Here is an 8,797-nt window from a genome sequence, read left to right as displayed (position 1 = left end):
TCATGTTTTTATTTATTTATTATACTATTTTCTAAAAAATATTTATATTACATTATAAATGGATTTTTTATATAATCAAATTTTATAATAGATTCTAAAAAGAAACATATATGTAGTTTTATATTAGGGGTATGAACTTATAAATTTATATTGTAAATTTAAGTAGTTTTATATTAGGGGTATGAACTTATAAATTTATATTGTAAATTTAAGGTAGTTTTATGTTAGGGGTATGGACTTATAAATTTATATTATAAATTTAAGGGTACGAATTTATAAAATTTCATGGGAAGCAAAATTAAATTATCAATAAAAATATAAAAAATTACTTAAATTATATAAAAATTTAAATTTCAGAGATACAACTGCATTCCAACATTTCTCGATTTGAATAAAAAAGTTATACATCTTTTCTGTGTCCCACTAATAATATGATGACCGTCAATATTTTTTCTAACTTTTAATTAGTTTTTTTAATGCCCTTATTTTTATTAATCTTACTTTCTAATTGAGCCCTCTAAATTCCCCCGAAAAAAAATAATTGAGGCCCTTAAGGTTTTTCGATCTCAATTATACCATTATAATTGAGGCATCTATTTTTTTCAATATTGATTTCTACCTTTACAATTAAGGCATCTATTTTTTACAATTTCATAAAATTCTCAATTTCTCATCCTTATTCTATCTCTCTCGTCAATTCATTTAATTTTGAATTAAACATAATCATATTGTCTCTTCTTTTTTTTTTTTACAAATCTTATTTTTGAATTTACCAAATATTATTTAATTCTTAGTCTTATCCAATCTTAATTTAACGATAACATAATATGTTATTCTTTATTTTTTTAATTTATTATTCAGAATAAAACTCCATATCATAATTTATACACACATTCAAGTTTTTATTCTCTTAGTCGTATTTAATATGTTTTCTTAACAAAAAAAAATGAAATCAATGTTTGAAAATTAATAATTTTCTACGTTATTAAATTACTTGTTTAAAGTAATGAAATATATTTTCCTTACAATCAGGGCCTATTTTTTTTATTTTCGTTCAGGGTTTCAAAAATGTTGAAGACGGCTATGGTAGTTACCATGTTTTTGTACTATGCTTCTACATATAAAAAGACACAAAAAAGAGACAAGATTTTTATTCCCTCCATCGATTCCAAGATCCATTATATTGGTTCCCTCGTTGCCCCACGAAGATTCCATTCCTTCTTCACAACGAATCAATTAGGAGAATCTGAGGGCATAAACATAAGCCTTATCCTACAGAATTAGATCTTTTGAATCAACGGCCCCTGTGCTTCAAATTCATTTCAATAGTGACAGGTAAGGATGGCAAACGGGCGGGTCGAGTGCGGATACCCCCTCCTCCATCCTCATACCCATCTAATATTTTTCAATCCACCACCCGCCCACCACCCATGGTGGGTACAAATTTTCAAATCCATACCCGTCCACGCGGGTACATTTTCAAATCAATCCCCACACCCACTACCTACTAGCGACATACCTATATAGACCCGCCTGACAGCAAACTAATGGGATGTTAGAGTTGGTTCCCAGACAGTTCGTGATGGGGTAGCAGCGCATGCTTCAATTTGTCAGAGGAGTAGCTCTACGAATGTTATGGAGACATATTGCAGGGAGCATGTAGTCGCAGAGCTGGATTGTTGTGTTGCTTTTAATGTTAATGCTCATAGTGCGCCTAATATGGGTTTTGAGAGGTTAAAGAACATGAAAATTGCTGCTTTTGATGTTAATGCTTATAGTACGACTAATTTGTGTTTGGATGGGCAACATGGGCTAAAAAACATGGAAAGTGACGTGGTTAGTGGAATTATGGGTTTAATCAAATAGTCGAATATTTCCCTAATTAAAGACCAGATTAAAGACTAAATATCCTTAATATTTGGATAAATTATATGTTTTATATTATACAATATTAAAATTTATAAATTAGTCTATAAAATTACACCTAAATTCATAATGGTCCAAAATTTAATAGATATTTATCTGGGTGGGCGGATGTGAGGCAGGTGGATACGGGGCGGGTAGATGAGGGGCGGGTAATGTCTCAAACCCATTACCCGCCCACCACCCACGACGAGTACCACTTTATAAATCCACACCCGCCCACTACCCGCTAAAATTATACCCATCCCCGCTCCAATTGGAGCGAATGCGGTGCGGAATCCACGAAACTATACCCGTTTGCCATTCCTAGTGACAGGATTCTTGGAGAATTTCATTGATGACAAACTGAACACTTAAGTGCACTCCCACGTATCCATCATCTAAAAGAACCACCAGTTGATATTTATTTTGGGGTCTGAAGTCTTCACCTTCCAATCCAATCCAATCCAACCAAAAGAGACAACACATTTACATTTTATTATTGATATGCTAATTTACATATATTTGTTTTAGGCTTATATAATAAATTGATCTTTCTAACGGTATTAAAAAATCAAACGAGTCTTTAGTTTAAATTAAAAATTAAATAAGATTGAAATTTTTAAATAAAAACTCATTTGATCTTTGATTTTTCAAATAAAGGTTCATTTGATCTATATTCAAATAAGAGATCCACTTAATGTTTGGGTATAACTAGAGGGAGCAATTTGTATGTATAAGCCTTTGTTTTGTGTTATAATTGGAATTTACATTCATAATTAAAGAAGTCTTAAATATATATTTGATACCTAAGTTAGACATCTCCTATCAACTTGCTACCTAAAGAATTTTTACTCCCAATTTGGTACCCAAATTTTATTTTCTTTCATTGTTTTGATACTTTTACTAATGATATTAACTTTTGATGATGATATGATTATTAATTTAATAAAACTTAAATTTTATAAAAACAATTCAAATATTATATATATATATAATATGTTTAAATTAATAAAAAAGGGCAAGGTACACAAATGATCTCCCGACTATAGGATACTGCTTTGTTGAGTCTATTGAAAATAATTCCCGACTATAAGGCGTTGCTTTGTTGTGTCCCTCAACTATAAAAAGTTACAAAATGGTTATTCGACTGTTCATATATTCCAAACTTGTCTTTTTCCATTAAAAAATGGTGATAATATAAGATGGACGTTAACTTGCTCACTAGGATATGATAAAATTTGATCCCAAAATTGTTCAAGATGTATTTTGTAGACCGAGTCTCTATTTACATTATATTATCGAGCCAGTGCTTAAAACATTATGTCAACGAGCCAGTGCTCGAAAGCAACGACAGTGCCAGTAGACATCGTTAAAATATGATTTTATCATATCCGAGTTAACATGATAATGTCCAGCTCAAACGGTCTTTAATTTTTTAAAAGAAAATGACACGTTTAAAACATACAAATAGTTGAGTAACCATTTAAAACTTTTAATAATTGGATGACTCAACAAAACAATACCCTATAATTGAGGAATAATTGTATACTTTCCCTAAAAAATGAAAGAAGGTTGGAGTTATGAGTTGTTTTCTAGCCGACGCATGATAGGTCAATAGCACCTACCACACAACTCAGCTGAGACAATGAAATGAGCTACAGTTACACTGTGTGTCCCCAGCCCCAACTATAATATCTAAACCACCTCTTCTCCCTTCTCCTCCAGTTAAACTTAAACTCGCATGGCAGAGGTTGAAGATTCCGAGAAGCTTGAACCCAAAACCCCATCCGATTCCCCGCCGCCTGCTACCGACGTCGTCGAATAAAAAACCGCTATTCCACCACCGCCTCCTACCGAAGAAAAGGCTGTCTCCGTCCAAAGTATATCGATCCCTTTCCATTTCTTCCTTGTTTTTAATAATCTTGAGATTATTGATTTAGCTTTGGTTGTATATGGCAGAGGCAGAGGCAGAGAAGGAAAGCTCGGAGGGGTCTGTTGGTCGAGATGCTGTGCTCGCTAGAGTTACGACTGAGAAGCGAGTCTCACTAGTTAAAGCTTGGGAAGAGAGCGAGAAAAGCAAAGCTGAGAACAAGTATGAACATTTGTCTGAGTTAGCATTTTGACATTCTATTCTTACTATTTTTCAATCACTTTAATCTAAAATGTTTCGGTTAAAATCATCTCTATTAGATAAAAACCGTCGTATGACCAATATTCAAAACATGTTATTGATATGATATTTTTATACGTATTAAATTGTTAACATGTCACATGCCACAACACTTGATGATTTGGAAATGCAACTTCACCTAATATAAAGATGTAGTATATGTCATGTCTCTTAAGATGTTGATGTGGTATGTACCACATCACTTAAGACGATGATGTGATATGTACAATCACTTAAGATGATGACGTGATATATGACATGTCAACAATTAAACATATATATAAATGTTACAACAGTAACATGCGTTGATTGTTTATCAATTAACGATTTACATCCAACGTGGGTCATTTTCACCAAAAATTGAAACAATGAGGACTAAAATGTTTAAAAAAAATAAGGGTTAGAGTGACCATTCTAGTAAACATGGGAAACTAATTTTGACATACGTGAAATAAAAGATATAGATTTATGGGTAAACTACATGTTTAGTACCTAAATTATTACTTTTTATTTTATTTTGGTACCCAAATTTTATATTTTCAAAATTATACTTAACATTTAGTTTAAGTTTTCAATTTGGTACCCGTCATTAAAAAAATAACAAAACTATTGATGTGGAATTTTTTTTAAATGGTGACGTCGCATTACCTTATGGAAACACATCAACATCACCGTTAAGTTTTTAATGACGGGTAGCAAAATGAAACCTAAATTACACGTTAGATATGGTTTTGAAAAAAAATTAAAGTTTGGGTACCAAAATGCAATAAAAGTAATAATTTAGGTACTAAACTGGCAGTTTATCCTAGATTTAATACTGGTTTTGACTCAAGCTTATTGACATGGTTGAGCAGAGCTCAAAAGAAACTTTCATCTATAGCTGCATGGGAGAATAGCAAGAAAGCAGCTTTAGAAGCCGAGTTGAAAAAGATTGAGGTGTTATCACTTCAGTTCAGTTCGGTTTGGTTTTAAAAGAGAGAGTTGAGATATTTAGTGGTGAATATGCAGGAAAAGCTAGAGGGCAGAAGGCGGAGTGTGTGGAGAAGATGAAGAACAAGATAGCTTTAATCCACAAGTAAGCAGAAGAGAAGAAGGCACTGGTTGAAGCCAAGCGTGGGGAAGATGTTCTCAAGGCCGAAGAATTGGCAGCAAAGTACCGAGCCACCGGAACTACTTCCAAGACCATTGTTGGTTGCTTTTGAGCACTTCGTTTCCTTGTGAAGATTGCTTTTTATTGTGAATCATTTAGGCATTGCTCATTGTGCAGCGTGTGATCTGTATTTATTTGCGTCTGTATAGGGTACTGTTTAGTGAAGATTTACTTGTTGAATTTGTGAGAAACAAAGTGAAGATATAATGATGTTGAGCCCTTAAGATGTAGAATGAAGTGGTCAATCTTACAACATTATATATCTAATATACTAGTGGATGAAACAAATTAGGTTAAGAGAGTCACTCCTATAATGGGACTTTGCAAAACCTATCTAAATTATTAATCAATATATATATATATATATATTTAATTTAACATACACAGTTTATAATCCTTTAATTTTTCAATTTTGCATCCCTTAAATTTTTAATATAATTTACTAAATTCACACCCTTAACATAAAATCCAACATCTGTATTTGTAGATAATCCTCACTATGTTGCTTTACTTATTTATTAGGCTAAGAACTTGCTTACAATTCAAAAGGCCAAGAACTTGATCTGTCAATGACAATATATTTTTTTTGTTAGCTTGACCCAACCATCATTGCTCTTATATTAGCGGCGCCAAAGACATGTAGTAAACATGTTCATCTACTTAGGAAGCCAAGTAACACAAAAACCTCTCATTCAATACCACCAGGCTTAGCAGTTTTCTCAGGATGCAACTGTCAGGAGGTAAGCATTCGGTTGACTCTCGACGTCCACACCAAAGACCTGTGGTAATTATGTTGAACTGGAATCTAGAAAGCTGCTGCGGAATGGTCGATATCACAGTTCGATATCTCTGTTCAGCATTTACGCTTCTGTTTGTTAAAAGGAAGGACCAGAAGAGCAATACAGCTAAGTGACCATGGGAAACTTTCCACAGATTAAACTCATTTCAAATTTCACCTCTACCATACATAAATTGGTTGAAGAATGGATTAAGGGTAGGTTACCGCCTACCTGAACATTATCATACAGCTAAAACAACGGTACTGCAAGAAGTTTCAAATATTTTTGGTACTGCAAAGTACTCTTTCTCGGACAAATGGACAAGTAGAAGCTTCTTGCACTCTTGCGATAATATCGATAGTAGAGGTTGAGAAAGGATAGCAGAGCTCTTAAATAGCCGCATGTACACCCTACACTACCTTAGGTTTTGTTATGTGGGGAGGACAATATGGATACATTATGGTCTCAAAGTTGGGCCTCCACTAGATGGCCACGCACTCACCAATCTACAACAAGATAACAAGGAACTGAATTATGCATTAAAAGAAAATGTAAAAAAAAAAATAGATCACAGGAAAGGATGACTTGTCTACTCATCTTAGAAAGATATTGAAAAATCGGTGCCTGCCAGTCTGGTACAAGAGCAGGTGAATTAGCTCCAAGCTTGCTAGTCAGCTTCCTTTTTCAAACCCTCAATCTCTGAAGCCAAAACATAAGAGCAAAATTATTAAAAAGGACATAGAATCTTCAAAATAGCACAGCAGAAAAGATGTAAGGAGAAAGATAGACAAGATAGAACGAAAATAGTCAAAATTATGATGATACCATTCTCTAGGCTTCAGGCGTCCACCAGGAAGTTTGCAGAATGTGTTCCAAACTTGCAAAAGAAGAATGTGAGGATGATTATGTTCATGGACCTGCATACGAAGGTAGTGTAGGTAATTGAAGGACAAGTGTTAAAACGGTCATCTTAGAAGTCATATTATTGCAAACCACACATCGAAAACAATAATTGACAAGTTATAAACAAAGGAGAAAGCAGCAAAAGAACAATGCAGCAAACTCATAATGCCAAAGCCTTTATATATTTATCATAGTCGATCATATCGAAACAAACATATAAAATTCCAAAAAAAAAGGAGGCTCTCGAGCATTACTAGGATGTAAATGTAATTCCCCGTTCCTTGATATGTGATTACCTCTTTATACAGGTAAGACATAGTTGAAAATAGCTGCTGGGCTGAATACCGTGTCATATGTAAACACATATTCAAGCTAACTACTCTGTCATACAAAACTAGGGGTGAAAACTATCACCATACATTTTCAATAAAGAGAATAAAGCATAAACCTTACAAGGTTCCCTCTTGGTATTAAGATCTAATGGCAAAGCCTTTATATATTTACCATAGTCAATCATAATGAAACAAACATATAAATTCCAAAAAAAAAAGGAGGCTCTTGTGTGTTATTAGGATATAATTCCCCGTTCCTTGATACATGATTACCTCTTTATACAGGTAACACATAGTTGAAAATATCTGCTAGGCTGATTATCGTGTCATATGTAAACACATATACAAGCTAACTAACTACTCTGTCAGAGAAAACTAGGAGTGAAAACTATCATCATATATATTTCAATAAAGAGAATAAAGAATAAGACTTGCAAGGTTCCCTCTTAGTCATTAAGACCTAATGGCAAAGCAGAAGCATGGTTACTTACCAGAAAAATCGCATCAACACTTGTCCTCATACCCTCTTTCATATAATTGAAATTCACAATCAAAAGAAGCAATAACAAACTTGAGCTCATCTAAAGTACGGTTTCAATATGCTAATCTTAAAGTTTAAAGCAAATCTCTTTCTTGCCTTAGCTTAGGGTTTCGAAAACAAAACTTTCAGCAGCTCAAACTCCCCCCTCCCCCCACACCAAAAAAAAAAAGGAAAAAACCAGTGTTTTAATTTTTTTTTAAATAAAATCGACCATTTTACTTCGAGTAAAATCCAAAGAAACAAAATTAAATCTCAGTTCAAATGGTGTGTTGTTTTTACCAGCATTTTGCTTGTGGCCTAGACTTTCCTCTTGGTTCCCAATATGATTTAAGAAAGGTGAACCTTGGGTTTCGAACCTTAGATCACCAACTGAACTAATTCGAGCATTCCAAAATATGCAACTAGAAATTACTTAATTTTCTTAATTTCAAATTTTCATGTCTCAGAAACAGAATAGCACAAAGCAGCCCTAACAGTACAAAAAAAGAAGGATAAACCCAACTTTAAGCCGACATTCTCAGGTGGGGTTTATCTAGGGGTTTTCTCAAGGAATGAAATAAAGCAATTGATAAAATTACTTGACTTTCATGCGAGCAAGGCGATCCGTGACGGACGTGTCCTTCTCCATCTTCGGCTCTTTGGTACCGAAGGTATAGCTCGACAATCGGTACGTATTTACTACCTGTGAGATTACCATCTCTCCCTTTTCTATGCTTTTAAATCGTAATCTATCGAACCGTCGGAACTGTTTTTTTCCTCGGAGGGAATATCGTTTCTGGGACAAAAATTCAGAGACAAAGAAGATGGCAAAAGGAAATAAATTTCTTAATATTATTAAGGGTAAAGTACACAAATGGTACTCTGACTATAGCAATTTGTTGTGATGAGTCTTTCAACTATTAAAAATTATAAAATATTCTCTAAACTGTAGGACATTGCTTTGTTGAGTTTTCGAACTATTCAAAGAAACAAAATGATCACCTAAATATTCATATATTTTAAACTCGTCATTTTATA

The 8,797-nt window shown here is 33.5% G+C and overlaps 1 long non-coding RNA gene and 1 pseudogene across 1 annotated transcript; one reads left to right on the top strand and one right to left on the bottom strand.

Annotated features, from left to right (window-relative positions):
- Positions 1 to 3,646: 3,646 nt before the first annotated feature.
- On the top strand, positions 3,647 to 5,509 carry LOC120167035 (annotated as a pseudogene).
- Positions 5,510 to 6,427: 918 nt separating this feature from the next.
- Positions 6,428 to 6,933, bottom strand: LOC120167036. The gene is made up of 2 exons (XR_005519996.1): positions 6,830 to 6,933; positions 6,428 to 6,703 (listed from the first exon to the last, which is right to left on the bottom strand). It is a non-coding gene; the product is annotated as an uncharacterized LOC120167036 (long non-coding RNA).
- Positions 6,934 to 8,797: the final 1,864 nt, after the last annotated feature.

The sequence above is a fragment of the Hibiscus syriacus genome, unplaced genomic scaffold, assembly GCF_006381635.1.
Source record: "Hibiscus syriacus cultivar Baekdansim isolate YM2019G1 unplaced genomic scaffold, ASM638163v2 tig00111659_pilon, whole genome shotgun sequence".
Taxonomy (NCBI): domain Eukaryota; kingdom Viridiplantae; phylum Streptophyta; class Magnoliopsida; order Malvales; family Malvaceae; genus Hibiscus; species Hibiscus syriacus.
This window is presented reverse-complemented; position numbering and strand designations above follow the sequence as displayed.